Raw genomic sequence first — 17508 nt, 5'->3', positions numbered from 1 at the left:
AAATCATTTGCTGGACAGTGTGGTTAGGCTTATGAGTGGAGAGGGGAGCCCAAGGTTGGGCCCTGAGACAGTCTTCAGAAAATGGATACAAGAAGGGCCTGAGGCTTGGGGGATCATTTCCCATGCTTTGGGACTACAACAACTTGGTTATATTAGTAGCTGCTAAAAACAAAATGAAATAAAAATAAATAAGTAGAAATGAGTAAGTAAAAAAGAAAGAGCCCAACCATAGATTGTTACTATGGGGATAGAGAAGATATTCACAGGAAGATAATGGAGCTAAAAAAGTCACTCATTTTTCAGTGAGAAACATTAAGTGGTCCCAAGCACAAAAAGAGTTCTTGGAAGAACTTAAAAAGGACTCTAAATGTCAGTTAAGCGGGATTGAGGAAAAAGTAGTAAAAAAAGAGCAATCCAAGAGAGTCAAGAAAATTATGAAAAGAAAGTCCCATCTAGAAATAGAAATCAAAAACTTAAAGAAGAAAATAATTCCGTGAAAACTAGAATTGGACAAGGTAAAGCTAATGGTGTTCTAAGACATCAAGAAATCATACAACAAAATCAGAAGAATGAAAAAATGGAAGAGAAAGTGAAACATCTCATCAGAAAAACAACTTATTTGAAGAATAGATTGGGGAAAAATAATAAAAGAATAGTTGGACTACATGAAAATTATGATTAAAAAAAGAATCTTGATATAATAGTACAAGAAATCATGTAGGAAAATTGCCCTGAAGTTCTAGAACAAGAAGGTAAAGGAGAAATAAAAAAAAATCCACCACTCTACCTGAAAGAGATTCCAGAAGGAAAACTTATAGGAGTATCATAGCTAAGTTTCAAAGCTCCCAGGTTAAGGACAAAATATTAGAAGGAACAAGAAAAAAAACAGTTTATGCATCATGGAGCTACAATAAGGATTACATAAGACCTCACAGCTACTATGATGAAAGACAGTAGGTCTTGGAATAGTATACTCCGTAGAGCAAAAGGGCTATGGTTATGCCCTAGGGTAATTTACCCAGCAAAGTTAAGTATAATCCTGAATGAAAAAAAAATTCATATGTAACAACTGAAAGATTTTCACGTTTTTGTGACAAAACCCCCAGAACTTAAGGGAGAATTGGACATATAATATCCAGGAGAAATATAAGGTAAACATTAAAAAACATTTATAAGTTACTCAATGAGGTCAAATTGTTTAGTTTGTATATATGAAAATGTTAGCATTGTTGTTCTTATGATTGTCATTATTTGGTCAGTTTGAAAGAAAGACTTGGACTGAGATGAGTATGATGGGTTGATTCTAAAAAAATAAAACTGTAGGGAGAGATACACAAATGAAGCATAAAAGGAAAAACAGATACAGAAGAAACTAGTAGTGGAAGGGTGGGTAATGATGGAACCTTACTCTTATCAGGAATGGGCTAAAAAGGAAACAACATATATGTCTTGAAGGTTTTGAAAGTCTTCCAGATTCAGAAAGAAGAGGGCAATGGTACAGGATGGGGAGTGGGCAGGGGGGGGAGAGAATAAAGGAGGGATTCTTAGAATGGTTAAGGAATAGGAGGGCAAAGTAGCAGGTAGAAGTAAAGCAGAGGAGTGAAGAGGCATAGGGTGAATAGGATGAAAAGGATAGTGAGGAAAAATAGTAAGGAGGAAAATACACAACGAGTAAACTGTAGCTTAAAATGTGAATGGGACTTTACATATAAAATGGAAACAGATTACAGATTAATAATTCGAATTCAACAATATATTGCTTTCAGGAAACATAAAATGAGAGGTAAAATATAAAGATGAATACATAATAATAAAATTATAAAGATAAAATAATACAAAGATAAAATAAAGGCCAAGAGCAGAATTTATTATGTAAAATAAGCAGGGATAGTAACGATGATCTCAAAGTTAAAGTTAAAATAGATTTAATCAAAACTTTAAAATAGAGAAGCTACACCATGTGTCAGCAATTATTATTCAATATTGTTTTGGACCATTTAAAACACCTAGACAGTATAAAATACCTGAGCATATACCTGCCAAAACAGACACAGGAACTATATGAACATAAATATAAAACACTTTTTATACAAATAAACTCAGATCAAAATAATTGAAATTATATTTATTGTTTATGAGTAGGTAAAACTAATATAAATTTAAAAATGACAATTTTACCTAAACCTAATCTGTTTCTTCAATGTCATCTCAATTAAATTGCTAAAAATTATTTTACTGTGTTAGAAAAAAAATAATAACAAAGTTCATTTGGAAGAGCAAAATGTCAGGAACTTCAAAGAAATGAGGGGAAAAAAATGTAAGGGAAATAGATTCAACAGTATCAGACCTTAACTATATTATAAGGTAACAGCATTGTTGAAGCATAAAAGGGATAATTTCCATTTATTTTTTAAAATTTATTTATTTAACTTTCAACATTCATTTTCACAAAATTTTGGGTTCCAAATTTTCTCCCCATTTGTCCCCTCCCCCTCCCCAAAATGCTGAGCATTCTAATTGCCCCTATTACTGATCTGCCCTCTCTTCTAACATCCCTCTCTTCCCTTGTCCCTATCTTCTCTTTTGTCCTGTAGGGCCAGATAACTTTCTATACCCCATTACCTGTATTTCTTATTTCCTAGTAGTAAGAACAATACTTGACAGTTGTTCCTAAAACTTTGACTTCCAACTTCTCTTCATCCCTCCCTCCCCACCCCTTCCCTTTGGAAGGCAAGCAATTCAATATAGGCCATATCTGTGTAGTTTTGCAGTTGACTTCCATAATAGTCATGTTGTGTAAGACTAACTATATTTCCCTCCATCCTATCCTGCCCCCCATTGCTTCTGTTCTCTCTTTGGATCCTGTCCCTCCCCAAGAGTGTTGACCTCAAATTTCTCCCTCCTCCCACTGCCCTCCCCTCCATCATCCCCTACACCCCTCCTGTCCCCTTCTCCCTAACTTTCCTGTATTGTAAGATAGGTTTTCATACCAAAATGATTATGCATTTTATTTTTTCCTTTAGTCGAATGTGATGAGAGTAAGCTTCATGTTTTTCTCTCACCTCCCCTCTTTTTCCCTCCACTGAAAAGTCTTTTGCTTGCCTCTTTTATGAGGGATAATTTGCCCCATTCCGTTTCTCCCTTTGTCCTTCCAATATATTTCTCTCACCCCTTAATTTCATTTTTTAAAGATATGATCCCATCCTATTGAACTCACTCTGTGCTGTGTGTGTGTGTGTGTGTGTGTGTGTGTGTGTGTGTGTGTAATCCCACCAACTACCCAGATACTGAAAAGTTTCAAGAGTTACAAATATTGTCTTTCCATGTAGCAATGTGAACAGTTCAGCTTTAGTAAGTCCCTTATGACTTCTCTTTGCTGTTTACCTTTTCATGCTTCTCTTCATTTGTGTGTTTGAAGGTCAAATTTTCTTTTCAGCTCTGGTCTTTTCATCAAGAATGCTTGAAAGTCTTCAATTTCATTGAAAGACCATTTTTTCCCCTGAAGTATTATACTCATTTTTGCTGGGTAGGTGATTCTTGGTTTTAGTCCTAGTTCCTTTGACTTCTGGAATATCATATTCCACTCCCTTCCATCCCTTAATGTAGAAGCTGCTAGAGCTTGTGTTATCCTGATTGTATTTCCACAATACTTGAATTGTTTCTTTCTGGCTGCTTGCAATATTTTCTCCTTGACCAGGGAACTCTGGAATTTGGCCACAATGTTCCTAGGAGTTTGTCTTTTTGGATCTCTTTCAGGAGGTAATCAGTGGATTCCTTGAATACTTATTTTGTCCTCTGGTTCTAGACTCTCAGGGCAGTTTTCCTTGATAATTTCATGAAAGATGATGTCTAGGCTCTTTTTTTGATCATGGCTTTCAGGTAGTCCCATAATTTTTAAGTTGTCTCTCCTGGATCTATTTTCCAGGTCAGTTGTTTTTCCAATGAGATATTTCACATTATCTTCCATTTTTTCATTCTTTTGGTTTTGTTTTGTGATTTCTTGGTTTCTCATAAAGTCTTTAGCCTCCATCTGTTCCATTCCAATTTTTAAAGAACTATTTTCTTCACTGAGCTTTTGAACCTCCTTTTCCATTTGGCTAATTCTGCTTTTTAAAGCGTTCTTCTCCTCATTGGCTTTTTGAATCTCTTTTGCCAATTGAGTCAGCCTATTTTTCAATGTGTTATTTTCTTCAGCATTTTTTGGGGTCTCCTTTATCAAGGTGTTGACCTGCTTTTCATGCTTTTCTTGCATCTCTCTCATTTCTCTTCCCAGTTTTTCCTCCACCTCTCTAACTTGATTTTCAAAATCCTTTTTGAGCTCTTCCATGGCCTGAGACCACTGCATATTTATTTTGGATGTTTGGGATACAGAACCCTTGACTTTTATGTCTTTCCCTGATGGTAAGCATTGTTCCTCATCTGAAAGGATGGGAGGAAATATCTGTTCCCCAAGAAAGTAACCTTCTATGGTCTTACTTTTTTTCCCTTTTTTGAGCATTTTCCCAACCAGTTACTTGACTTTTGGGTCCTTTGTCAAGAGTAGGGTATACTCTGGGAATCTGTGAGATCTCTGTTCCTCCAGGGTGGTACAATCAAGTGTGTACTGGTCTGGATGCAGAGAGGGATTTTTGTGCCCAGAATCTTAGCAGATACCTCTCCACAGCCTCTTGGCCTCCGGTTCCCAAGTCAGCACTGGGGGCTGATTTTCAGATGAGCTGTATGGGCAGGGCCACCATTCAGTGTGAGACAAACACCAGCTCTCCCAGGGCCTCCACCCAGGACTGAGGTAAGACTAAGCTCTTCAATGCCCCCAGGGGTTTTTACTCTCCAACACTGGAGCTTCCCGTAGGGGCTGCTGTGCACCCTCTGTGGCCGCTGACTGCTGCTGGAGCTATGGGAAAGCCCTTCTCCCTTCCTGGCCTGCTGATTAAACCCTGTCACTGACCTTTGGGGCCTGTGGGCCGAGGGATCCGAGGCCCCGCTACTGCGACTGGAGATTCTGCCCCTGAGGTGTCCTCCTCCCAGAGTCTCGGTGCACCACACCGCTGCTTGGCCAAGGCTGGGCTAGGCTGTGCTCTCGTCTCCGTGTCCAGCACAACCGATGTTTCCGTGGTCCTTTCAGGTCACTGTGGGCTGGAAATCTCCTCCACTCTGTTGTTCTCCACTTCTGCTGCTCTAAAGTTTGCTGAGAGTCCCTCTCTACAGATATTTTATGGGCTATGGGGAGGACCCTGAGTAAGTGTGTCTTTCTACTCGATTTATTTTAAATGAAAGTTTTCCTACATACATAAAACGTATGTAGCCAAGAATAGAAAAAAATGAAGAAAATTTGGTACAACCTTTCATATACAGTCTCTCAGGATGTGATTGGATTGGAATATTGCTTTGGTATTGGAAAAACGATGAGCTTTTTGGTTTAGAAAAACGTGGAAAGATTTGGACTTATGAAGGAAGATGCTTTCTACCGTTAGAGGAAAAGATGATAGGAAATAAAGCAAAAAACAGTCTTACATATATGTGTATGAGTATATGTGTGTATATTTATGTGTATCTATGTGTATATATATTTTTATTTCTCCATGCTTAGTTGTAGCCTTCTTTAGAGTGGGGGGAAGGAGAGAGGGGAAAAAATAAGTAAGAAGTGCACAGCAGAGAACAAAAGAAAACCAAAAAGGAAGTGAAGAAAAGCTGGGCAGCTTTGAAAACAATGTGTAGTATTATATAGGTTTTCTTAAAATAGAAATTTATTGTTTTATATTGAATTTTCTCTTATGGTCTTCTGTGTACATGGTAATGTGTTTTTTTTTCTCTTCTCATTTTATATTTAAGTTTAAAAAAAATTACTAGGAAAAAAGAAAGTAGGGCTGCCAGTTAGCTTGAATTTCAGTTCTCTTTTATCCATTTTTTATTTCATCCTTGCCAGTGTAAAGACCATTTTTTTTGTAGAGAAAATAGAAACAAAGTAAGACTTAAGCAGTTCTTTCTTTTATGTTTCTGTTATTGTATCATTCACCCAAATAACATGACTATTCCGTGTTTGACCATCTTGTTCCTGACATGGCCTTTATAGTTATCCTTAACTCTGTTGTATTTTGGAGCAGGACCAAATTAGTGAGGAAATTGGAGACCATTTTAGGATTGTTTGGTGGAGGCCATTTCAGGATTGTTTAGCCGGAAGGAAAGAAGACTTATCAAGGCCACAGTAGTTGTCTGCAAACATCAGATGTGGAAAGGCGATTAGATTTGTTTTACTTGGCCTTAGAAGGCAGAAATGGATGGAAGTTTTAGTGTGTAAGCGACAAATTTAAGCTAAGAAGGAGGAACTTCTTTTGTTCAAAAATAAATTTTTATTAATACCTTTTGTTTTTACACCACTTAAATTTCTTGCTGTATTCTATCTCTTCATTGCTGAAGCAGTCTCTTATAACAAATAGTTTTTTTAAAAAGGAAGAAGATAAAAAACAACAGGCAAAACTATTGTTTGCATCAAAAAATTCTGACAATATATGTAATGTTCTACACCCCTAGAACTCTCCTTCCTGCAGAAGAGTAAAGGGAACTATCTTCTCTTTTCTCTTCTTTGAACCTTGCTTGTTTGTAATTTTGTTAAAATTCAGTTTTGATTGTTGTGTGGTTGTTGTTTTTTCAATTTACAGTGTTGTATTATTGGAAATGGCAGGTTATTCCAATATATTTGCCAAGAAAACCCCAAATGGAGTCACAACATGACTGAATAACTACAAAATTGCTATATTAGAAATGAAAACTTACTATTATTATGAAAATGATTTTGACTTCATGGACCACCTGAGGTCCTTAGACTTCACTTTGAGAACCATTGGAATAGATGAATTTTGCTATTCCTTGCAGCTCTTGAGATATTATGATTATGTTCATTGTTACCCTGCCCCCCTCTTTTTTCCCTACTGTCCTCTCAGAAGCAGCAATTGGATAGGGGGAAATGTGGGAGACAGAAGATCTGATTTTGAAGTCTTAATAACTTTTGGAAAGTTATTTACATTCTCTGAGCCTTCATTTCTCTTCGTACAGTGTTAGATAGATAATTGCATTAGCTGTCTTAAAGGTTTGTTGTGAAGAAAGTATTGTAAACTTTAAAATGCTTTAAATTGCAGCTGTTATTCTTATCAGAGATGATTAACTGCTGTTGAAAAAAAATACTTTCATAGAATTAAGTAATCTACCTCTTTTATTTGGTCTAGGTAGTTTGAAACACATTATCTGCCTTTATTAGAATTCTTTTTCCCTTTTCTTTTTCTCCTTTCTATGTTATAATAGTAATTTTCTTCTAATGAAGGAGATCTTAATGTTTTTGGAAAGTCTGATGAAGCCTATGGATCTCTTCATAGAAGAATTTTTTTATTTTACTTTTTATAGATTTTTATTGATATCTTCTGTTTCTTATGCAACCATGATTATCCCAAGGGTCCTTCTTCCTTCCCCTCTCAGAGCACCATCCCATATGACAAATAGTAATTTTGGAGAGAGGAAAAACCTCAGCACAACTGATCTATGCATTGAAAAAAAAATACAAAAACATGTTCAGTGTGCTATTTATGTGGACTTCTACCTCCATGAAGGGTAGGTTGAGAGTGTCTTATGTTTCTTTATTCAAGTCTTCTCAATCCTTATAATTTTGTTATGTTTACTTTTTTCTTTTTCTTAAATGTTTAACTTTTTTTTTTTTAACACAGTTTATAACAGGTAAAGCAATTCAGACTTTTGGTTAGGTGATACATCTTTTTAAAGCATTTACAATATGGACCACAAAAGAATTTTTTTTTTGAACATTAATCAACTGAGACACAGATAATATTTATGTTGCTAATTTCACAAGCTCTTGACCTACTTGTCTCCACAGTATTACTAAGAATTAAAGGATCCTAACTTAATGTTGTTGGTCTAAAGTCCTATGCCTAATAGCTTAATTTTAGATACCCTCGGATGTTCCCTTTCCCATAATCTATAATTGAATAGATCTGGTATTAAGCTTACAAACCTTTTGACTATAGGAAATTGCCACCAATAGTAAGGACATTGTAGGGATACAATATCTCCCCAACTTCATGTCAACCCCAGGCAGGATTAGACTATCCACTTGCATTCAGTCAGGCTTAAAGTCTGCCAGGTGTCAGTGGGGAAATTGAGTCAGGAGACTCCCACCTCACACCATGCTGAACAGCCGTTCTCCCACCCTTCCCTTGAGATCACCTCTGCAGTTCATACCAGCATCTCATCAGCTTACTGGCATCATGTATTGGAGGCTCAGATCACCTTTCTTGCTTCCCATACCTGGAGTTAGACTCAGAAGAACAGTCACTTAGTAGTCCCATAGCATCTAAAAATGGTAAGTTCCAATAACCAGGTTTCAAATATGATTATAGTTTCACTTCGGCTAAGGAACATCTTTTGAGGCAAGTCTTATGTGGCTTACATGTCTTTCTATACATGTTCTAGTTCCTGATTAAATGGCAATCATAAAATCTAATTTACCATTAAAACCTTGACTTTTCCATCAATGTCAAATTTTATCAGAGGTTACCTTCCTCTGGGAAATTTAAACTGACATTCTTTCCTCCAAACTAAAGATGGCATTGATTTATTCTCAGTTTAATCAGTCTATTGTTTTAAGACTAATTGCTTTTACCTCACTTTGTAACATGTCCAATTTTTCTCCCTATCCCTCCCTTCCCCCCACCCCCTGCTTCCTAAAACCTTGCATTCTGATTAGTCCTTCCGTCAACGTACCCTCCCCTCCATCACACCCCACCTCTCTCCTGTGCCCATCTTCTTTCTTTTCCGTACCCCTATCCTTGTAGTTCTTATTTCCCGATTATATGCAATAAAAATTCTCAACTTTCGTTTCTAATACTTTGAATTCCAACATCTCTCCCCCCCCAGCCTCACTGATAAAGGAAGCAATTCAATACAGACTAAATATGTTTTGTTTTGCAGAAGACTTCCATAGTAATCATGTCATGTAATATTAATTATGTTGCCCTCTGACCTACCCTGTCCCCCTTTATTTCCCCCCTACAATTGACCTTGTCCCTTCTCAAAAGTGTTTATTTCTAGTGACTCCCTTCTCCCATTTGCCCTCTCTTCTAACATTCCCCTCGCTCCACTTGTCGCCTCCTCTCCTACTTTCCTGTGGTGTATATAAATTTTCATATCAAATTTAATGAGCATGTTATTCCCTCCTTCAGCCACACATGGGGAGAATAGCTTTATTTTCCTCCCCCTCCCTTTCTCCCTTATCTCCTCTGTTGAATACGATTTTTCTTAACTCTTTTATGAGTTATAGCCTGCCCTATTCCATTACTCCTTTTCTCTTCCCGGAATTTTCCTCCTTCACCCCTTAATTTTTATTTTATTTTATTTTTTTATTTTATTTTTGTGTGTATGTATGTGGATATCCTGTCTTCTGATGTAACACACCCTGTACTCTGTATCTATCTATGTGTATGTGTGTGTGTGTGTGTGTATATATGTACAATCTCTCCTACTACCCAGATACTGAGAAAAGATGTAAGAGCTAAAAATATTTTCTTTCCATGTGGTAATGTAAACAGTTCAGCTTTAGAGAGTCTTTTATGATTTTTCTTTTCTGTTTACCTTTTCATACTTCTCTTGATTCTTGTCTTGGGAAGTCAAATTTTTAAATACAGATCTGGCCTTTTCTTCAACATGAAATCTTGAAAGTTGTCTATGTCACTGAATGACCATTTTTTCCCTTGAAGTATTATATTCAGATTTGGTGGGTAGGTGATTCTTGGTTTCAATTCCAGTTCCTTTAACTTCTGAAATATCCCACTTCAAGCCCTTCGATCGCTTAATGCTGAAGCTGCCAGATCCTGTGTTATCCTGATTTTATTTCCACAGTACTTCAATTTTCTCTTTCTAGCTGCTTGCAGTAGTTTCTCCTTGATCTGGGAACTCTGAAATTTGGGCACAATATTCCTAGGAGTTTCTCTGTTTGGGTTTCTTTCTGGAGGTGAACAATGAATTCTTTCAATATCCATTTTGCCCTCTGATTCTATAACATCAGGGCAGTTTTCCTTGATAATTTCTTGGAAGATAATGTCTAGGCTCTTTTTTTGATCATGGCTTTCAGGTAGTCCAGTAATTTTTAAATTATTTCTCCTGGATCTGTTTTCCAGGTCAGTTGTTTTTCTCATGAGCTCTTTTCACCTTATCTTCTATTTTTTTTAAATTTTTGGTTTTGTTTACTAACTTCTTGGTTTATCTCATAGTCATTCGTTTCCCTGAACTCAGTTTTCTCTTTCAATGAATTATTTTCTTCAGTGAGCTGTTGAACCTTTTTGCATTTGGCTAATTCTGCTTTTTTAAAACCTCTTTCTCCTCATTGGCTTTTTGGACCTTTTTTTTCCAATTGAGTTAGCCTCTTTTTAAAGCTGTTATTTTCCTCAGCATTTTTTTGGTTTTCCTTTAGTAAGCTGCTAACTTGTTTTTTAAGGTCTTCTATTGCCTGAGCCAAGTTTAAGTCCCTTTTGGAGGCAGAGGCCTTGACTTCCTCTGACAGTATGCCTTGTTCTTCTTCATTGGAAAGGATGGGGGGAGACGCTTGTTCCCCAAGAAAGTAACCTTCTATGGCCTTATTTTTTTTCCCTTCTCTGGGCATTTTCCCAGCCAGTTACTTGACTTGTGAGTTTCCTCTCCACACCCACCTCGCCTCCAGATCTGCCCAGCCGGTCCTTGGGGGCTGAGAGTCAAATGCTGCTCCCAAGCCTCAGGGAGGGGCGGTGCTGCTATTCAGTGTGAGATTAAGTTCAGCTGCCCAGGTGGGGGCAGGGCCGCCGCCACACAGGGCTCAGTTCCCTCAGGGGGTTTATGTGGAGACCTTCAGTAATGGACCCGGGCTCCAGCCTGCTTTGGGAGGCCCTGTCTGCTGCTGCCTCCACTGCTGTCTCGTGAGGAGACCTGAATTATAAAGACACCCCACTCCCCTCTCGGCCAGCTGAAAAGACCCTCTCACTGATCTTTGGCACCCGTGGGTTGAGGGACCTACGCTGCCGCTGGAGATTCCGTCCCTCAAGCCTAATCGGAGCTGCACCTCTTGGTGCCGTGTGGCCAAGGCAGGGTTGGGCTCTGCTCCCCGTCCAGTGCGCAACAGACCTTTCTGTCGGTTTTTCAGGTCTCTCTGGAACAGAAATTTCCTCCGCTCTGTTGTTCTGTGGCTTCTGCTGCTCTAGAATTTGTTGGAAGTTCTTCTTTACAGGTATTTTATGGGCTGTGGGTTGGGAGCTAGCATATGTGTATCTTTCTACTCTGCCATCTTGGCTCCTCCCCCTCTATGTTTACTTTTGATTGTTGTGTGTGTGTAGTTCTTTCCATTTACATTCTGTGGTTACTGTGTAAATTGTCTTGGCTCTGCTTACTTCATTCTGCCTCAGTTCATATCAATCTTTCCATACTTCTCTGTATTCATCACATATATTATTTCTTATAGCACAGTAATATTATCACAATTTGTTTAGCTGTTCCCCATAATAATATTTTAAATGAATAAGATACATAGGATTAAAGGCAAACCAATTATATTAAATTTCATTTGTCAAAATATTAAGAAAAATTTAACCCCAAGGTAAAAACCCCTGTAATCTAATAATTACTTTAAGGGCATTACATATAATGTAGATGCATTTACACTTCTCCCTATTCAGTGGACTAGTGTTACCCATGGCAGACAGGTCCTTTAAAAATTTCAGTTTCATTTGTTGGATTGTCTGCCCCATCCCTCACCCCCACCTCATCTCCAGAAACAATCTAGTGACTCTATATTCTCTTCAGGTCATGGTGGAAAGTTTTAGGCAAATTCTTAGTGTAATTAATTTATAGTTCTGATTATAAGAGTATTGAGGATACCTTGTCAAATTAGGTTTTTGTGAAGTTCAACCTAAAATACCACTCAGACTGGTAAATTAGATACTTTCACTTTTATTAAGTTTCTGAGTAAGTCACTGACAAAAAAATATGCATTTGGAACGAGTGGAAGAAGAAAAGAAATTTTGATTTTACTGTCAAAAGATAGCCTTTTGAAATATAAATTTTGTAACATGCCCACTTTCTAGGTTCTTAGTTTTTCTTGAACTCCTTGTTAAGTTACATTGATTACTTTATGACTGTACTGTTAATAGGCTTGACAAAAAGAAATAATTTCTTAAGGTGGGTCAAAGTAATAGTTTATCTTTGAGAATCAGAACACATGTACAAATTACAGTGGAATGGAGTATCACTGTTTATTCAAACTTAGATAATCTATGCTGATTCACATTTGTTAAAATCATAACTACTGGAAGATGTTCTAAGTTGATTTCTTAAAAGGTGGTTATATTTGAAGAGGCTTACAATTTTGTATATAGAACTGGGTACTTTTGTAAGTTGATAAGTATTTTGCAGTCCTTGAAGATGTTAGAACAAAAAAGTTGCCTCAGATTTGCAATCTTCTCGATGTCCCATTGATGGAGGTTTGACATTTGAGAAGCTTTCATTGAAAATAATAGCTTTTGAAGATTGCTGGTGTTATAGAATCCCATTAACGTATTAAGGCCAAAAGATACTCAATTCATAAATTATGGGATTATGATTTAGAGACCTTGGAAATTAGGCCCTTTAACTCTAAATCTTGTACATTTCCCACCATACTATATTTCCTAGATGGTTTTTTAGTATGAGAGGCAAGGAGATTAAACATACCTATTCGTCTGCTTAGAAAAAAGATAACCTCATTTTTTGATAGTCTGTATAGGTTTCCTTTTTGTTTCTGGGTATGTGATTCAGTTTGTTTAGTCTTTATGGCTATCTGTGCTTTGGTTTTTGGCTACCTTGTAGTATATATTTGGGTTTCTGCCTCATTATTATTGCTTGTAAAATCTTTCAGTTAAGTATACGAGAGTATGGGAGTCAAGACACTCAGTTGTGAAACAATTTCACAAAATTGTGAAAGGCAGCCAGGTATAGTGAAAATATTGATTAAAGTATGTTCAGAGTTTGAGTATTATCTCTATAAACTTCAAATTCCTTTCTGGCAATGGATTATGCCTGTCACTTGTCTATCACTATGTATCTTTTCATTTAAAAAAGAAAGCACTTTGTAAACTATGAACTACTATGTAAAACAGTGAGTTTCAGCAACTATTAAACCCCTGGGGGTGGCACGCAGAAAACATTGTTGAGGTGGTAGAAAAGAGTAATTTCTTTTGTCCCCATGCTTATCTTGTATTCATTCAGCTACTTATTGAGCTTCTGATATGTGTATAAAACTGTGCTTGATGCTGTGGAGTTGTGATCCTTGTTCGAGCTAAGCAGGTTTTGATGTACAAGGCTAAACCTTCAGAGGCAGTTTTTTATCTTAAATACTGTCCCTTAAATTTAGTAACTTCCGCCACAGGAATATACCCAGGGCTCTCTTACCTTGGGGAAGATCCTGTGGGCCTCTGAAGTGGTTATATGTATTTGAGTGCCCTCTCTTCAAAGTTATGATTATGTCAGATATGATCACTGGTTCTAGCCCAGTGGAAATATGCAGTGGGAATACAAATATTTTGACCATGTCCTGGTATTAATTATTGTCACTAATTGGGACCTAGCTGTAGTGGTACCTGACCCTTGCTTAGTGGACTAACTGTATAGGCTTTTCCCAGGCATGAACAACTAAAGTAATTTCAGTTCAACAAATTATTATATAATCCAGTTTTATTGTTTTCAATTTCAGTTTTAATTCGTGGCCTGTGAATTAGTACAAGAATCATTATCTCTATTTTATAGGTGAGGAAACTGAGACGTGGAGAGATTGTAAATTGCTTATAGCTAGTACGTGGTTGGATTTGGGATCCACACTTTTTTTAAATTTTAAAATCTAATGTTATTTCTACCATACCCCACTGGTCACTTTCAAATTAACTTACTATAGTAATTTACATTTTTAGTGATCTTAAATAGGTTGTATGTACTAATCTTAAATATTTAAGTACTTTAAGAATCCATATTTTCATTGGTAGAAGTATTCTGTTTAGTGATGGAGATCACGTCTTCCACCCATTCAAAATCCTGGTAGCTGTTCTGATCTCCAGGACACACCTCTTCAGTTTGTACCTGCTTCACAGTCTTTCTCTTCTCTACACCTCCTGCCCTTAAACTACCAGACTTTAACTTATATATTGATACTCCCTTAAACACTAATCTGCTAGTTCCTCAGCTGCCTAATTTATCATGACCTAGTCCTCCACATCACCTCAGCTACACACAGAGATGGTCATACCCTTGATCTTCCTGTCACAGACAAGTATTTTTGTTCACAAACTCTGAAATTCCCTTATTTGATCACAGTTTATTCTCATTCCACCTCTCCTACCTTGCAACCCTAAACCTACCCTGAGACTTTTTTCTTATGTTCAGTTTTACTTTATTTTCTGTTTGGAATTCCTTCCTTCCCACCTCCTCCCACCCCAAGCCACTTATTGAGAAAGCAAGAAAAGCAAAATCTGTTACAGGTATATATAGTCAAACAGACAAGCTCTAACATTAACCATGTTCTCTCCCCCTTCTCCTCCTGATACTTCATACTTTTGAGTCCATATCTCTCTATTTGAACCTAGATAGCGTGTTTCATTATTGAGCCCTCTGGAACTGTGGTTGGTTCCATTGTGTTGATTCAGAGTTCCTAAATCTTTCAAAGTGGTTTTGTCTTCACAGGATCGTTGTTCTATAAATTGTTCACTTGGTTCTGCTTACTTTACTTTGCACCAGTTCATATAAGTCTTCCCAGGTTTTTTTTAAAACCTTCCACTTCATCATTTCTTATAGCACAGTAGCATTCTATAACATCCATGTGTCATAATTTTATTCAGCCACATCTCTGAGGAACCCACTCAATATCCAGTTCTTTGCCACCACAGAAAGAGCTGCTATAAATATTTTTTGTATGTATGTGTCCTCTTACTATTTCTTTGATCTCTTTGGAGTATAGACCTTGATTGTATCTCTGAGTCACAGGAAATGCACAGTTTAATAGTTTTTTAGGCATAGTTCCCAATAGCTTTCCAGAATGGACCATTTGACAGCTCCACCAACAGTGCATTGAAGTATCTGCAGCCCCTCCAGCATTTATCATTTTCTCAGCTCTGCCAGTCTGATCTCCCCAATTTTTTTGTAAGTATCAAATGACATATTTGTACAGTGTTTGGCACAGAGTAGGTGCTTAATAAATGCTTGTTTTCTTATTTTTTTTCTAGTTTCTCATCACTAACTCTCTCTAGGACACATAGAACTGGGTGTCTTTTAGACATTTTGAATGCAACATGTCCATGACCTCATTATCTTTTCTCCCAAACTCTCCCCTCTTTCAGACTTCTCTGTTATTTTCTAGGGCACTATCATCCTAAATCCTCACCCTCTATTACTGTCCATATTTTGTCTGTTGCCAAATCCTGTCAATTATACTTTCACAACATGTCTTGTATATACTTGCTTCTTTCCTCTGATATTGCTGCCACACAGATGCCAGCCTCATCATCTCTTACTTGATCCAACCTTCTGGTTGTTCTTCCTGATGCAAGTTTCTCCCCTCTTCTGTCCTTCTTCTACTCAGCTGTCAAATTGATCGTTCTAAAATGCAGATCTGACCATGTGGTCTTCTCCACTCCTCTCCCTCCATTCAACAAACTCCAGTGGCTCCCTTTTACTCACAGAATCAGAAGAAAATCCTGTTTGGTTTTTAAAATCTTTCACAACTTGACCCCTTTTTACCTTTCTAGTTTTATTACACTTTACTCTTCTCCCTATACTCTGTCATCTAGTGACCCTGACTTCCTTGCTGTTCTCCTCACATGAAACTCCATCTCTCAACTCTAGACATTTATTTTCATTGGTTATCCCCCATGCCCAGAATGCTCTCCTGTCTTGCCTTTACCTCTAGTTTCCCTCACATCTCAGTTATAATCTTGCCTCTTGGAAGAAACCTTTCCTGATCTCTCTCAATGCTAATACCTTACTTCTGTTGATTATCTCCAATTTATATTGAATTTATCTTGTTAGTACTTAGTTGTTTTCATGTTGTCTCTCCCATTAGACTCTGAGGTTCTTGAGAGTAGGGACTATCTCTTCATTTTCTTCACATACCCAGTGCTTAGTCCAGTGCCTAGTACATTGTGGTTGCTTAATAAATGTACGTTGACTGACTGGCTGATAGTCATCTGGTCAAATCACTCCAGATAGTTGACAGACACACTATCCATTACAGGCCTGTTATTTGAAACATTTCTTCTACTAGCTACTCCCATTGGTTGCCCCTGCCTGAGCCTGGAATTTTTTCCCTTTTCCACCTAACAAATGGCAGCAGGAAGACTGATTAGCACTACCTACTGCCAATGAAAGGAGCTATGGATCTTTCCTTTCCCCAGTCAACTGTAACTGCCCCATTTTTAGCTTGCCACCATGCACAGGATGCCACACTGGAGACTACTGACACTAATGTCACTAGCTCTGCTCAGGGTATCCCAGAGCCCCCATTCCATGGAAACCCTTAGATTTGCTGTCCTATTTGTAGGGGACCATCTGCTCTGCTATTATTCCTTGACATTTTTCTTTCTTTCCTGATATTTCTCTTAAGTAGTCCTTGGTCTTTACATCTGCAATGAGCTAGACATACCTTTTTTTATATGTTGTCTCTCCTAATCAGAAGGTAAGTTCTTGAGAGCAGCAATTTGTCTATTTGTTTTTCTAACACTTAGCACAATGATTGGGACATGATAATCCCTTAAATACTTTCTTATTCATTCCTTTCTCTGATCTGACCTTTACATGATTGCTAAAATAATTTTCTTGAAATACAGACCAAAATCTGTTATCTGCTCAAAAATCTTTAATGGTACTCTTTAGACTCATTAACTTTAGACTCATTACCCCTCCACAGTCAGGCTCCAACACACCTTTCCTGTGTTATTTCCATTTCTCTTTGTGTAGTTTGTGGCTACCATATTGGACTTCTAGCTTTACCTTTAGCTTTTGGTTTTCAGAAGTGGGGTCTGTAATATCTGTTCAGAATGAAGTTTCATCATAAGCTATCTGGTAGCCATGTAAGTTCAGGTTACCAGCCCCAGACCTCTCTCACATCTGCATAAACTTTGGTTGGTTGCCTAGGTCACTCTATTTGTATGTGTGTATTTTTAAATTCTGAGTTTAACAAACACTAAATAAAAGGAGTATTTCAATATGCATTTTAGAACAGAAAAAAAGGTTGTGTGTAAAACTGTGAATATGTTATGTATAGCTTGATTTTCTTCTTAAATATATGTAAACTCGGATTACTTAGCCTATAACAGGAGGCATTTCTAACCTTCCTTGCCCTGAATTCGGGTTTAAAATAGAAGAATCCTATCTTATAATATTTCATAAGTTTATTATAATTGACTTCTGCATCAGTTTCCTATTGCCTCATATCTGTCTTCCAACTTCATATTTTCCAGAGAA

At 37.3% G+C, this 17508-nt stretch overlaps 1 protein-coding gene across 6 annotated transcripts in view; it reads left to right on the top strand.

Annotated features, from left to right (window-relative positions):
• The window catches only part of SCAI (suppressor of cancer cell invasion), a 204543-nt gene that overhangs the window by 57399 nt on the left and 129636 nt on the right, over positions 1 to 17508 (top strand). The window contains exon 3 of one of the 6 annotated variants that reach the window (XM_072631900.1): positions 11174 to 11257. The exons of the other annotated variants lie outside the window; for them this stretch is intronic. The gene's annotated coding sequence lies outside the window, so the exon portion shown is untranslated. The remainder of the gene's footprint in view (positions 1 to 11173; positions 11258 to 17508) is intronic. 6 annotated transcript variants of the gene reach the window in all.

Source organism: Notamacropus eugenii, chromosome 1 (genome assembly GCF_028372415.1).
Source record: "Notamacropus eugenii isolate mMacEug1 chromosome 1, mMacEug1.pri_v2, whole genome shotgun sequence".
Classification (NCBI taxonomy): domain Eukaryota; kingdom Metazoa; phylum Chordata; class Mammalia; order Diprotodontia; family Macropodidae; genus Notamacropus; species Notamacropus eugenii.
Note: the sequence above shows the minus strand (reverse complement) of the source record. Positions and strands in the feature narration are given on the sequence as shown.